The sequence below is a fragment of the Silene latifolia genome, chromosome Y (assembly GCF_048544455.1).
Source record: "Silene latifolia isolate original U9 population chromosome Y, ASM4854445v1, whole genome shotgun sequence".
In the NCBI taxonomy this organism is placed as follows: Eukaryota; Viridiplantae; Streptophyta; class Magnoliopsida; order Caryophyllales; family Caryophyllaceae; genus Silene; species Silene latifolia.
In genome coordinates this window covers 426,695,777-426,712,479 of record NC_133538.1, presented here as the reverse complement: position 1 = coordinate 426,712,479, position 16,703 = coordinate 426,695,777, and positions in this window count along the sequence as shown.

Below are 16,703 nucleotides of genomic sequence, written 5' to 3'. Positions count from 1 at the left end.
TCAAAGGCACTATAGTTTGGCAATTGGCTTGATGCACTGGAACCGAAAGTTGATGTATTTTATAGTCCCCATGGTGGGCTCTAGAAAAGAACAAAAGCAAACAACAAACACTGTGGACAAGCTGTACTCCATATGACATATCACTTTATTATCACATGTTAACATCATGTAAAGAGAGTCTTAAACCAACAAGACACAGTTATGAGAGAAAAAGGCAACAACTTCATCCCCTACCTCCGTCTTCCTCCATTAAACCCAGAAAATACCCAACACAAAAAATTTCCAGATTTTAATGGCAATAGACGGAAACATATTTTAATCAAGCCAAACAACCGAATATCAAAATAAATCCATATTCCGATGAAAAAACGAGATTAGCAGATTCATTATTCACGGACGGAAAACTGAAGTCGGAAAATCAACAAGCAAGACAGAGGCGATAAACTTGCTCTGATACCAAATGTAAGTTTTATACTTAATATGCATGTTTAATATACTGAAATAAACATACAATAAACTGAAAGCGGAAGCGATAAATTAAGATCGAGAATTAAAACCTCCAGCCATTGCTTATGGATTCTGAAACGACTTTAAAAAACCCGATTATATAACCCGTCTCCGATGTAAACCCGTCGCCGTAAAACACCGTATGTTTTTCTGACTGATTTCGGTTCCAAACCCTCCTTTCTCACTAATTTAGATGGTGTATAGAATGCTTAAGAGAGTAGATTTGGTGACCTTAATAATCAGAATTTGTGTTCTATTTATACTAATCTTGCCATCAAAGATCAGTTAGAAATAATGAAGAAATGATGAGTGGGGTGGTTGGCTGAAGAAGTGGGAAGACAAATTAGCCAAAATAATGGGCCACTAATATTTTGAGTGCTAGCTTGACTCAAAAAACCAACAGTATCGACTATCGAATGTGATGATTTCGATGTTGGCTTTGGTGGTCTGTGTTTCTGTCCGTTAGTTGCTCTTGCGCCGGCAGAAAAGCCTTGTCGTGACGTGATTTCATCGTCGACGGTGAGGGTCGCCGGATCAACGCCACTCATACTCTCATTCTCTCATTCACATTAATTCGTCCACCATCAAAGCACTTCATTAATTTACTTTGAGGGAGAAAGATGAGGGTGATGAATGAACGGAGAAATGAGACGGATGAATGACCAGAGAGAAAGTATGAGACGAGAGAGAAAGATAAAAGGGACGATAGATTAGAAAAATGGCGACAGATTTGTAATGAAGGAGACGATTGAATAGAAAGCGTGAAACTTTTTTTAATAATGAAGAAATAAATATCAGCCGTTAGATCTCACTCATCCAATGGTACAAATTTGTAAGCACAAACTCAGCATAAGAACCAAACTCACGAGATCCCGCCTCTCTCTCTCTCTCTCTCTATATATATATATATATATATATATATATATAGGGTCAGGATCCGGTGAGAACCACTAATATAATGAGAACTGTGAGAACCTCTCACAGCCCTTAGATCTTGGACAAATGAAGGGTTAAAATCATACGGAGTACCACAATTTCGTCCTAATTTGGAAGGCCTGAGTTATTTAACCAACTTACTTTCTCTGTCCAACATCTTTTTGTCTCCTCGAGCACCAAATTGTTTCCTGAAATTGAAGACAAGCATTGGTATTTTGCTTCTTCCTTCATCAATGGAGACTCAAGTTAAAGGCATCTTCATGAATGCGGCAAATTTGATCAGGTTTGTTGATATACTCCATTAGTTTTTCAATAAATTCGCCTTTATTTGCTTGGAATTTGTTCATTCGTCAACAAATTAGGTTATCGAATCGTTAATTCGAGTTACTTATAGAGGTACAGAATTGAATTTGGTGGCTTATGTTTGTGAAATTAGGGTTTATGTTCATAAAATTGGTAAATTAGGATTAGGGGAAATTGAGAAATTACCTCAATTTGTTGATACATTTCACATAGATTTAAGCGAAAAGGGTTCGCCTTGATGATTGGGATATCGTATTCCTATATTAATTATTAGATGTTTATTGAATTTGGAAAAGAATAGAGTACAACTACAATGGTTTAACAGACATTGATGCACACCCTCTGAAAATGTAACAGGATGGTATCACATAGGGAGTCTGCTCGGCGTTCACGAAAGAGAAAGTAAGCACAACTTAACGACTTGGAACAACAGGTAACAATGCCATCACTAAATTTCCTACTTTGTATATCTAAGCACGTTCAATGATTGAATTTCCTCATGTAACCAACTGATGTGGCTTATCTTAGCTCGTTCAATGATTGAATCGTAGTACTCCTGACTTAAGTTTGAAAAAGCATTGAAAAATTGGTCTATGGCTAATTAATCAAGTTGTGTTTTCAGGTAGACCAATTTGGTGGGGAGAATGTGACTCTCTTTAAGCAGCTGGCGGAGGCAACAACGCAGCTCAAAGAAGCGTCAACTAACAATAAAGTGCTTTAGTCTGATGTCAAAGCTTTGAGAGCTAAGGTACACCCCTAGTTTGAATAAATCGTACATTCAAAGGCGTAACACGAAAATATCAGATATAGAGGTTCACCATTCACTGCTATATATAGGTTCCGGAAGCCAAATTTTCAACTTCCAAGAACTTAAATATGGTAAAATATGATGTATATTTTGCTTCATTGTGAACATAAACCTAATTTACCAATTTCATGCTGCAAATTTACGTATCACATAGTAGCCATTATTCTATTAGGACAAAAAGCAATGGGTAAGTCCTTATTTTAATATTCTTTATAATTATTAGTCCTCCATTTTTCTTAATGTGATAATGCCTCTGATTGTGATGGTGTTGCGGCAAGCAGGCCGATGACGGAAGGTGTAGGTGTAGAAGACAGATCGACATATTAGTTATTTTGCAATTCTCTTTGCGGGTTCATATTGAATTTTACAGTTTCGTAGCAAAGAATGTAGATTTTGGAAACTTGAACCTCCGACCTATTGTGTGTGCATAGAATGTACTGGAAGACATTAACTTGTTGTTAACTGCTGATCCTCACTTTATTTTGCTCTGGGTTTTGCGTACCAATTTCCAAAAAGTGGTTCCTCTGGATGTGATATGAAAAACCATGTACATATCTTTATTTGCTTGTGTCTGAGTTGTTTGAGTTTGGGGGCTGAAAAGGTATGCACAAACATTAATATAAAAGAGAATTGAAAACATTGTGATTCTTATTTGTCGCAAGTTCTTTATTCAAAGTGAAGGGGCGGCATTTGCCCCGTCTAGCCCTCTCTTCCCCACTCCCCTGGTCTTGCCTTCCATTCTGCTAGATCAGTATGTGTCTTGGCTATCTCTCATTTGGATTCTGAATCAAGGATGGATGAAAGTATTTCTTCCTTGTAGGCCCACTAGTGAATTTCCACATCCTCTGTCCCGTGTGAGGCAGCATGTTGCTTACAGAGTGAGTGCCGATTTCGCTAATGTTCGATACTAAGCGCAGAGTTTGGTGGCCTCTTTAAGATCTATTTTAATTAAGCATATGCTTCGACTTTCCTACCAAGTTGTTGATGTGCCTCTCTTTGTTTATTTGTATTCAAATGAACCATCTCATCTCTTTTGAAGGACTAAGCGAAGCTATATTGATGAACAAATTTATCAGTTTATAATATCTTTGATATAGTCATTACCGTTTAAACATTGCGAATATATACATTTTACTCATTCAAAAGCCAATTAGCTCAAATGGTAGAGCATTGTGCTATGCATAAAATGTGGGTTCGACTCCCATATTGGCTATGAAATACCATTATTTCTTTTACTTTAAGATTGAAAAATTATACTCCTTATGTAATTGGTAATCCTATTTCAAGTATGGAATGTATGGTAATAGTTTTGACACATATGCTAGTCTTTAAAATGCTTGTCTTGAACTTCTAATCACTGCGAAGCTAATTAAGCTATTACACTCCCTCATCATTCTCTTCTCGCTTGAGTTTGATCATGGTCTACACGTCCCCGAATATGATAATGGCGTCCTTAATCATAATAGTATGGTATTGCTCGGATCACGAGTTCATGACACGTTCCTATCATAAGATTATGCGATTTAATAGGCTATATGGGACTCGAACCCATACCTTTGTGCAAAATTTGCACATTGCTCTACCATTGAGCTAATAGCCTCCCGAAGAATTATTTCATTCACACATAACCTTATTTCATGCCCATAGAGCCTTATTTCATGCACATATAATTTCAACAATCCCCCAAAACAATTGAAATTCAAACAAAAATCATTCAATTGAAGAACTTTTTAGTGCACATAGAACCTTATTTTATGCACATAGAACCTTATTTCATGCACGAGCCTTATTTCATGCACATATAATTTCAACAATCCCCCAAAACAATTGAAATTCAAACAAAAATCATTCAATTGAAGAACTTTTTAGTGCACATAGAACCTTATTTTATGCACATAGAACCTTATTTCATGCACATATAATTTTATTTCATGCACATATAACCTTATTTAATGCACATAACCTTATTTAATGCACATACAATCTTATTTAGGACGGGAAAGAGTTTAGGCTTGGATTAGGCGGCTCCACGGTAAGTCCATAACCAACAGGAATTCAATTGGAGAACTTTCTAATACACATATAACCTTATTTAATGCACATATAACCTTATTTAATGCACATACAATCTTATTTCATGGCCATATAACACACTTATTTCATGCATGTACACCATTGTTTGATGCACATATATTGCTTTTTCATGCATCTACAAGGCAAAATGATAACTACTTAACTACCAAGCTAGCAGCTCACCAACGAGATACTTTATCCTGACTCAAGAGACGAACAACTTAACGAATGAAATCTTCTATGATCATTATACACTCAAGACTAACAACTTTAACTGAAATTATTAATGGCTCTATTCCTGAGTACTAGCTTCTCGAGCAACTACAAGAGCAATTAGATTATTAGAATAACCAGCCAAAATTGAGCACATACTAGTATACCTATGCTTCTTTAGACAACTACACATTATATACCGATGGCTAATACCAAATGAAAGAAACATAACCGAATGCAGACAAGTTCAAAACTTTGTCTCAGGCTTAAAGTTAAGTCGAAGATCAGAATAAAGAGAGGTGCATAAAACTCCACGTAGCACATTACTCCGAACTAAACCATTAAAGTACTATAAGAGTCTGCTATAAATCGGATGCGTGTTGAAAGACTTCATCCCTAACTCGACCAAAAGAAATTTTGCGACAGATTCATGTCATCCAAATTATGTAGATACTAGATAGATTACAACGTGATAAAACCAAACTGTTAACTCTGTTACCTCAGAGGAACTACAAATGCAAAAATTCAGCAAGCTCCACAATTTTCATACTCTTTTATAATCACCTGGCGGTTATTGTTTGCATATGATTTAAAAGGAATGCATCAGTTTCTGAAAACCTCATATTACTATATAAAATGAAAGTGCACAGCTAAAACTCGCGATATGATCGTACCATGAAAATTGTGAAACCGCATGTACACCGTACAATTAGATGTCAATATCAAACAGTAACATGATATAATAATGTATTACCAGATTTTTAACGGGCAAATAGAATCGTGTTGTGTGTTAACGGGAAAATAATTGTTGACATCATGATGCCGCAAAGCATAGGGATTGTCGGATTGATACATTAACACATCAGATAATTTAAGGGGAAAATCACAAGCATATCACATTTTGGAAAACCACAACGAAAAAGCATTATTTTTGGAAATGAAATGCCTCTAGACTTATAAGCCGATCACGGAACTCTATCAGTCAGCTACATAAATTAAACACCACATAACAACATTTACCGAAGAAACTATGAAATCAACTGCAAGAAATTGGAAAACTCATACCGCTACTCATTAGTAGACTCTCGCAAACAGAAGCTTGGAAATGAATCTCCAAGGGAATGAACTATAAATCATTGTAAAACTGATTTCCTAATCACCAATAAAAAACCGGTTTGCTTGTAAAACCGAGCATACAACTCATGAGCAACAATACAACTAAGTAACTGTAAACAAAAATGTATAAAACAGATAATCGAAAGAATTCGTAATGTGATGAGAAGTTCTATACCAGAAGGGATGGGTATTGCTAGGTGATTTCTGCTAGATTCACTTTTTTGTGCGGCTACCTGGAAATTTCATAAAGAAAAATTCAGAAATAATCGAAACCTCATGACAAGCTGTATGATCGAAAAGTTATATGATTGACGGAGCAAAATGAAGCATTTTTGTATATTGAAAATGAAAAGTAACAACGAGATGACAAATTAGAATTCGATTATTGCTTAACTGTACTGAAACTAAAATTCTACATAGGTTAAACAATAATAAGACTACAAATATAAGAATTTGCCACATAAGAACAATGAATTAGAAAATTTATGAAAATTAGGTTTAATTGCAGGACAAAAATTGATGAATCTCAGGAAAAATTACATGAATGAACAAATTAGGGAAAATATGGAGTATAATCGCCATTACCTGAATCCGAAGAAATATGCGGTGGAGGAGCAAAAACGGTGTTGATCGATGAATTCAACCCTAATTTGAGAAGCAGTTTGAGAAGAGTTGAAAGGAGAGGGTGGTCAGAGAATGATTGGAGAAGACGGTCGAAGAGAGAGAAAGAGGAATTGGGAATGTGAGTGAGTTTGGAATTTTCGGGACTTATTATTACCAACAATCTCAATCGTCAAATTTTAGTTAGATCTAAGGGCTATGAGTGGTTCTCATGGTTCTCATTATCTTAATGGTTCTCATAGGATCCCGAATCTATATATATATATATATATATATATATATATATATATATATATATATATATATATATATATATATATATATATATATACACACACACACACACAAATTCTCATTTGTGACGGACGCTATCCGTCACAAGTTAAAGACGGAACGAATAGATACGGTATTAGTTAATAGGATAGTGAAATGGTAGTGAGTATTGTGTATAATGTGTAATATTACACAAATATTACTATACAACCAGTTGTATAATAAGAATTGTACAACCCTATACATTAATCCGAGCTTATGTGCAATTTTATTGAGTTTTGTAAGAGTGTATTTTTTTTATGTTTAAGGGCGTGAGTTCAAAAACTTTAAAACATAGCTCAGATTCTTTTAAACAAAACTCGAAAACTTTAGTACACAGCTCGGATTCTACACCATACAACCGTATACAACTGGTTGTATAATCTACTAATTGGTAATATTAGGGTGGGGGACATTATGGTACAAAGCATTTAATTCACAAATGCATGTAAAACACCACCAAATAATGCTTTATTTTCCTTCACGTCAAAGATCAACAACAAAAAACTAAACTCTCCAGCCCTACATACACCCATGCTCAATATTTCAAATTTTATCCTTCAAATCTTCATATTCATCCAATCAAATTTTCATCTTCATATTTTGCATTGAACAATCAATACTTCATCAAAATTTCATTTTAAACTGCTATCACATTAAACCCACTCAAATAAAATAAATAAAAACATGATTAATGTTGATGTTGCGAAAACACGGCAATAGAGGATCAAATTGTGCATGTTGAGAACGAGGATGGTGTATTGCTTGATGGTAATGACGAAGATTTTGTGACGATGTTATGAGTAAAGGTTTGAATTTTTTATTTTTAAATTGTTGTCTTTGTTGATGAGATTTTAGGTCAACAAATGTTTGGGTGGATGAGTAAAGGTTGATTACTGAATATTTTTTATGGCACAAGATTATAGTTCATAATAGTTGTTGATGAGATTTTGTGACGATGTTGATGAGTAAAGGATTGTATTTTTATTTTTGAGTTGTTAATGAGATTTAGGGCAATTTTAGATCAAAATTTGGAAGGGAATTTATATTGGTGTTGTTGTTGTTGTTGAATCAATTTTAGATGAAGGTTTTAGTTGATTATGAAGATAATAAAGGCAATGACTGAAGCGCATAGGCCCTCTTATGTCCAATTCAGGGTTGTTGCAGCAAGGGCAGGTGGTGATGCGTTCGTCGGGCACATAGAGCGAGACCATATTAACTATGTAAACAGATTGAAGATGAAATCAATTTAAGGTGGTGATGCAGCAACATTGATCAACCTCTTGACCAGTAGGCAAGCGGAGTAGCCGGGGTTCTTCTTCCGTGTTCAATTTAACAAAGAAAGCAGATTAAGTAACCAATTCTGGTGGGATGCGATGATGAGAGAGGACTATTTGTTTGTATCACACAAATAGGTACAATCTTATTTGTGGAGCATGTGTTGGTATTAGTAATCATTGGTCGAACGTTGATGCGTGTATTTTATATAAGGTTTTTGCCTAATTTTTACACGCATTTTTGTACTATTTTATGTGGCATCTAGCTACAAATACCCCCAAATAGTTTGCTTTGGTTCATCTTGTGTAAATTGCAGGTACAGACCGGAAAGAAGATAAAACGAGCCCAAACTCGTCCCATTTGCATACGTTTATAAAGAACAAGGAATCGGAGATTGGAATCTAGCACTTTGAAGACGCGTGAGCTGATTTCGGAAGGTGTCGAAGTGCCTTATGTGCTAATATAGCTCGATTAACCACTTTTCTAGTCGATCGAATGCTTTAAACCATGAAGATCACTCGATCGAGTTGTTCTCATACTTGATCGAGAAGGCTTTTATAAGGAGTTACTCGATCGAATGGTTTTTTCATTCGATCGAGGGGATTTGCTGCATAGTTACTCGATCGAGTGGTTTTATTCCACTCGATCGAGAGGTTTTACCCTTCAGCCGTGTTTGCGCCTTATTTCTTATGGGCTTTTGTAATTAGGCTTATTAATTAGGTCTAGGAGTAAGTTTCTCGTGTGCTATTTTACACGGAAGACTGTGGTACTCTTAGGATCTCTTCTCCCCGACTTCTCCTTCCTCACTCCTTCTCTTGACTTTTTACTCTCTTTTCTACTCTAGACTACTCGGATTTGGAATTTGTAATCGGTACATTTACCCCTTTTATTTCTTAATCATAACTGCTATTTTAATTCTTCCCTTTTCTTGTTGATTTTCATTATTGCTTTATTCGATCTTTCTATTTTTATTGTTATCATGTTTAATTTATATTATCTATGCGTTATTATTGTTGATTCGATGATGATATGTAGCTAATTCCCTTTTGCTAAGACTAGGGAATCCATGATTATGAAGGAGTATTAATTGATTTATTAGGTTAATGCTTGTGTAGACTTTGTTGTTAATCGCTGCAATTAATTGTTTCTGCCTAATTGAGTCGGCGCAATTAGTCATATAATCGTAGTAAACCTTGACCTGGATCGGAAGGTTGGAAAGGATGAGACTCGTAGCGAACATTAGGGCACCGTAGTGAGGGCGGAAGCTAAGCTATTTGTGCTTTAGGGCGAATTGAGACCGGAAGGAGATATTCACTGCCCCATAGACCATACTCGCATTGACCTGAGACCTAGATTGCTTGACTGAATGATCATGGTGAACCGACTGTCTTAGTTGCTTTCTCCTTATTTGCTTGATCTTTATTCTCTTGTCTTTTTATATTCCTTAATCTCTTTAGTTTAGAACAACAAATTCAAACCCTCAATTTGGTTACTGTGACGGACTTAGTAAAGCTGACATTTTCCCATCTCTCTGTGGAGATCAACCCGACTTCCCTAGCTATATTAGTTAGAGCCAGTTGGTTATTTTTGATAGGTATACGGCTGCCCTGTCAAATTTTGGCGCCGTTGCCAGGGAGGTGGCGTGATTTTGTTGCTTTATTTAAGTTTGTCTCTCATCTCAAGGAATTTATTCCTTGAGACTGATCTCATTTTTTGCAAATTTTTTGATTAGTTTGCAGGATATCTTTTCTAGAAAGAGAACATTGTCATACCTGCTCCAGTCTATAAATTCTATCTGCCAGGATACCGAATATAGCCAGCCATTCAGAGCCAACGGTGGATTCCCTTCAAAAAGTTTCTTACTACACACTACTGAATCAGGAACCTTTGGAATCCACCCATCTTACATACAGCTGGTCGAGAGAAATCTCTTCAGGGGGGTACCTGGAGAAGATCCGTGCAGGCATATAGAGCTATTTACAAAGTACTGCTCCACCATTCCTCTTGCTGCTGGGGTGACACAAGACAGAGTGAAGGGAGTTCTCTTTCCCTTCTCTTTAGCCGATGATGCCCGGGAATGGTTGAGGGATTTAGACAGGGAAGCAGCCAGTGTAACTGACTGGAATTCCCTTGCCTTGGCCTTTTACAGGCGATATTTTCCACCACAGCGCACTAATGCGTTGAGGGCTCAGATCACTGTATTTGAGCAATTGCCCAATGAAGACTTGAATGGGGCTTGGACTAGGTTCAAGAAGCTCGTCCGTTCTGTGCCTCATCACGGTTTCAAGCGCGGGTTTCTATGTACCCAATTGTACAACGGGTTGTATCCAGACTAGAGAGCTGTCCTTGATAATGTAGCTAAGGTCAGATTCACGAAGAACGTAGAGGATGATCAAGGGTGGCGTCTTATTGAGGAGATGACCATCCATGTTGCCGAATATGGAAATCCCCAAGGAAGTGGGCAAGTTAACGAGTTGGTAACAGCTGAGGTGGAGAGTCCTAGCAAAAGTCTAGGTAGTGCGGAGATTACGGAGACTATAGGTGAGCATGCACAAGTTTGTGCTATTACTGAGCATGTGGAGATATGCGGTAGATGCGGCATGGAGGGGCATGACCCCATCGGTTGTATGGCGAGAATAGAGCGCGTCCTTGCTTATCAGAAATACAAGCAAGGAGTTCCTTTTTCTCAAATGAAGAAATGACAAATGTTTCTACTCCTTCTACGCAGTGCCACAGCCAAACCCCCTTCTACAAATAGGGAGATTGCCGAACTGAAATCCTTGGTTTTGAACTTAACACAACAGTTTGGGGAGAAATGCAACAAGGATAATACCGCTATTGTGGAGTTAAGAGAACAAGTCGCGCAGTTAACACTCGCGAAAAACCAAGCTAACCATCCACCGTCATGCGACCCAGTCAATGCCATAAATCTCCGAAGTGGCCTTACTTATGAGGGGTCAAATCTGCCAGAAGACGGGGTTGTAACAGCTGATGATACCCCGGATGACGATTTGGAAGAGTTCACGGACGATATCCTTGCTGCATATTGTCCAGGCACTCGATCGAGTGAAATTTCAACTCGATCGAGTGAAATTATCCATTAAGATGCTCGATCGAGCATAAATCCTACTCGATCGATAGGTGCTCAATTTGAAGTACTCGATCGACCAATAAATTCCTCTCGATCGAACGTTCTGATCGAACGAAGTCACTCGATCGAGTGAACATTGTACTCGATCTAGTGAACCAGAAATACAAGAGCTCGATCGAGCTATTCAAATACCTCAATCGAGTAAAACTCAAGACAAAACCACTTGATCGAGTGAAGAAAGTGCTCGATCGAGTGTCAGAACCAGCGGAGCTTCAATTTCAACATCTAATTCTGCTACCATGTCATCTTCCCCTGCTGTGAAGACGTCACGCACTGATAAAGGTAAAGGGAAAGTCGCGAGTCCACTCATTGCTACTAGGGTACCTTTCACAGGACGTCTGAAGGACGCAAAGGTTGAGCGACAGTACGGTAGGTTTGTGAACGTTGTGAAAAACCTCCAGGTAACTGTCCCTTTTATCGAACTCATTACCTAGGTACCTACTTACGCTAAATTTATGAAAGATATTGTTACGCGTAAGAGAGATCTAAGTGAATTTGAGACCGTTTCATTTTTAGAAGAGTCTAGTAATTTACTTTTAAATAAGGCTCCACCTAAAATGTAGGACCCGGGTAGTTTCTCTATTACCTGTGTTATAGGCAATGAAGTAATTGATAAGGCTCTTTGTGATTTAGGAGCCAGCGTCAGTGTCATGCCCCTATCTATCTGCAAGAAATTAAATATGGGTCACCTTAAATTGACTAACATTACCCTACAGATGGCTGATAGATTTGTTAGGCGACCCTTGGGTGTCTTAGAGGGCGTGCCTGTGAAAATAGGCAAGTTCTTTATACCAGTGGATTTTATTGTTTTAGACATAGCTGAGGACACGCGGACGCCAATTATACAAGGAAGACCGTTCCTTTGTACAGCTGGGGCCATTATTGATGTCAAACAAGGGCGTTTGACTCTTGCAGTAGGGGATGACGCAATTACTTTCAGTCTGCCTCGCACCTTGGCTCGGCCAATGATAGAGGATACTTGTTATTCTGTTGATATTATTGACGAGTTTATTTATGACTTCTGGTCGGGTTCTTTTATAAATGACCCACTAGAGGCTCTTATGCTTTTGGATGAGTGTGCAGATTACCCAGATAACGATGACACTGTGTTGGATTTGCTTAAAGCTGATTTAGATGAGTGTGAACTCACCGACGCTCAGGGAGAGCAAGTGGAACAGATGATCAGAACCCTTTGCTCCATTGAGGTAAAGGTACCTGAGCGTAAGCCTCTTCCCTCTCATCTAAAATATGTTTTCTTAGATAATACTGAGCAATATCCAGCCATTGTTAATGCTAAGCTTGATGATGATCAGCTGACTTCTTTGTTAGCTGTGCTTAAGAAAAACAGGAAAGCTTTGGGTTATTCTTTGGATGATATCAAGGGGATTAGTCCCGATATTTGTATACACATGATAGAGCTGGAGGAAGATCACAAATCTTGCAGACAGGGTCAGCGCCGGCTGAACCAAAAGATGCAAGATGTTGTTATGGCTGAGGTAATGAAGCTGCTCGACGCAGGTATTATCTATTCTGTTGGTCATTCTAAGTAGGTGAGTCTAGTGCAGGTAGTTCCTAAGAAAGGAGGGACTACCGTGGTTTGGAATGACAAAAATGAGTTCATACCTACTAGATTAGCGACTGGTTGGCGGATGTGTATAGACTACAGACAGCTGAATGCCGTCACCAAGAAAGATCACTTTCCCCTTCCTTTTATTGATCAGATGGTAGAAAGGTTAGCTTCTCATAAGTTTTTCTGCTATTTAGACGGGTATTCAGGGTTTTTTCAGATCCCTATTCACCCAGATGATCAAGCTATGACTACTTTTACTTGTCCTCAGGGCGTGTTTGCTTATCGCAGGATGCCTTTTGGTTTATGTAATGCCCCTGCTACCTTTCAAAGGTGCATGATGGGGATATTTTCAGAGTATATTGAGTCTATTATGGAAGTTTTAATGGACGATTTTAGTGTTTATGGAAGTGATTTCTCTAATTGTCTATCTGACCTTGATAAAGTGTTGCAGCGCTGCATTGAGGTTAATCTTGTGCGTAACTGGGAGAAGTGTCATTTCATGGTCAACGAGGGAGTTGTCTTAGGGCACTTAGTTTCTGATAGGGGAATAGAAGTTGATAAAGCAAAAGTGGAAGTAATTCAGCAATTACCTCCTCCTGTTAATGTTAAGGGAGTGAGGAGTTTCCTTGGTCACGCCGGCTTTTATCGCCGGTTTATCAAGGATTTTTCAAAATTTTCTAAATCACTTACAAAGCTGCTACTTAAGGATGCTCCATTTGTATTTACTGATGAGTGTCTTTCTGCTTTTAACAGGTTAAAGCAGGCTTTGGTATCTGCGCCGATCATACAACCTCCCGACTGGGATTTGCCGTTCGAAATAATGTGTGATGCCAGTGACTATGCACTAGGAGCGGTGCTATGCCAAAGAAAAGACAAAGCTTTAAATACAATCTACTATGCGAACCGAACTCTGGATGAGGCTCAAGTGAAGTACACCACCACTGAAAAAGAACTGCTAGCTGTAGTTTATGCCTTAGAAAAATTCCGTTCTTACTTGATTGGGTAAAAAGTCACTGTTTTTACTGACCATGCAGTCCTGAGGCACCTCCTTGCTAAGAAGAAGGCTAAACCACGGCTATTGAGATGGATACTCCTTCTTCAGGAGTTTGATTTGCAGATAAAAGATAAGAAAGGAGCTGAGAACGTTGTAGCTGATCATCTGTCGCGGCTGTCACGGCAAGAGGGAGAAGATTCTTTACCTATTGACGAGTCTTTTCCTGATGATTCTTTATTTGCCGTGTTGTCTTCTATTATTAACCGAGAACCTTGGTATGAAGATATATCTAATTACGTTGTCAGTGGCAAGCTGCCGCCTGACCTTTCTCATCAGCAGAGGAAGCATTTTCTGTATAACGTTGAGCAGTATTTTTGGGATGATCCTTATTTGATTAAGGAATGTCCAGACGGTCTCTACAGACGGTGTATTCCGTAGTGGGAGGCCAAAGTAGTCCTGGAAGGCCGTCACTCATCCTCTTATGGTGGTCACCACGGTCCATCGCGCACCGTGGCTAAGGTACTTCAGTCTGGTTTTTACTGGCCTTCTTTGTTTGCTGATGCTAAGGCTTTTGTTTCAGCTTGTGATGCCTGCCAACAATCAGGGAAAATTTCAAAGAGACATGAGATGCCATAAAATGGTATCTTAGAGGTCGAGGTTTTCGATGTCTGGGGCATTGATTTCTAGGGACCGTTCCCGTCTAGTAAATGTAACAGGTATATTTTAGTAGCTGTTGATTATGTGTCTAAGTGGGTTGAGGCAATTGCTTCACCCCATTGTGATGCCAAGACCGTGATAAAGATGTTTAAAAACATCATATTTCCCCGATTTGGTGTCCCTAGAGTCTTCATTAGTTATGGGGGAATGCACTTTAAGGAAAAGAAACTAACTTCCATTCTGTCTAAGGTTGGTGTTCAACATCGGCGTGGTTTGGGGTATCATCCCCAAACTAGTGGTCAGGTTGAGGTCTCTAATCGCGAGATAAAGAGATCTTGTCTAAAGTAGTTTCTAAATCACGGAAGGACTGGAGTCTTAAATTAGAAGACACATTATGGGCTTACAGAAGTGCCTTTAAGACACCGATTGGTGCATCACCTTATCGGTTAGTCTATGGGAAATCATGTCATTTACCTGTTGAGTTGGAATGTAAGGCATGGTGTGCAATTCGTGAACTTAACTTTGATCCTAAGTTGTGTGGTCAGAACCGTCTTTTGCAGCTAGATGAATTGGAGGAGTTTAGGCTTAACGCCTATGATAGCTCTCGCATTTACAAGGAAAAGACGAAGAGATGGCATGACAAAAGGATTTTACCTCGGGAATTTCATATCGGGCAGAAGGTGTTGCTGTTTAATGCCCGTCTGCGATTATTTCCTGGCAAGCTGAAGTCCAGGTGGAGTGGTCCTTATACGGTGACAGTTGTCACTAAATTTGGATCGGTTGAGCTAGAAGGTCCCGAAGGAAATCGGTTCAAGGTGAATGGACAATATGTGAAGCATTATCACGTAGCAAATGAAGCAGACAATCGTGTTGAAGTCTTGTACTTCGACGAGCTTGACGCGCCAGTTAATTGATGCCAGAAAGGTCGTGCGGGACCTCTTAAACCTGCGCTTTCCGGGAGGCAACCCGGACTGTTTTATTGTATTTTTGTTGAACTTATTTCTTCGCCTTTAGCTTTTTGTTGAACTTTAAACGCTCAACTATGCGTCTTTTGTATTTCCTTTGCTCCTTATTCGTGTTTTGCAGATGCAGTAACTCGATCGAGTGGTTTTTCTACTCGATCGAGCACTTTTTCTATGATATTCATTCGATCGAGTAACTGCTGTACTCGATCGACAAGCTGCAAAACCACGATCACTCGATCGAGTAACATGTTCGCTCGATCGAGCATTTTTCTGGGTTGCTCGATCGAACTGTTCTGGGTTGCTCGATCAAACCAATCGATCGAGTTGTTCTGGGTTGCTCGATCGAACTGTTCTGTCTTCCAGCTGCTAGTTTTCGTCTATTGAGCTGTTGTTGGACTACCTATGACCTGCCATGTTTATGGTCGGTTTGGGGAGGTCCCTCTTCATGACGTCTAGTAAGTATTCCGACTCTTACTTTCCTTTTCTCCTTAGTTTGCATTTCTTTCCCTATTTTTGGTACAATTAGGGCATTGTACGGTTTGGTTTGGGGAGGTATGCATCCATATCTGTGTATGCATGTTTTCCTGCATTTCTGTTTGCACGTTTATTCATTTTTGCATGCATCGTTTTTTTTATTTCGTAAAAATCACATAAAATTCAAAAAATTTCACGTTTATTTTGGGTCCGAACGTTTGAACTTTGACGCTACTTTGAATCCTTACCTCTGCCCTGCATATTCTTAACATATTATTGGCATGATAATGTACATAATCTACGAGTTTTTGTTTCTCTCTTATCTGAACGAATAGACTTTACTCATATATTGGCAAGCTACATTACATTCTGAGGTTAGAGCTTTATAAACTGGTGACATTCATGACCGGTTTCATTTAGGATGTGAGTAGTACTCTCTGTAAGGCATGTAACATCAATTTGCATAAGCATGAATCTAGTCTTCTTAATACCTGTATGCATTCGGTCTGTGGATGGTGACACATGTTAGGAGAGGCAGTTCCCTTTATTTTATTCTACCCATGAGCCTCACATAGCCAAATTGCCTTTTTGTCCTTTTAGCTACAGTTTATAATTTTGCCTACCCTAGCCGAGCTAGTAATGAGTAGTTGTTTTGAAAACGTTACTGCAGTTTGGTTATATATCTGATTTCAGAAGTCGATGGAAGAATTGAAAGTAATGAAAAG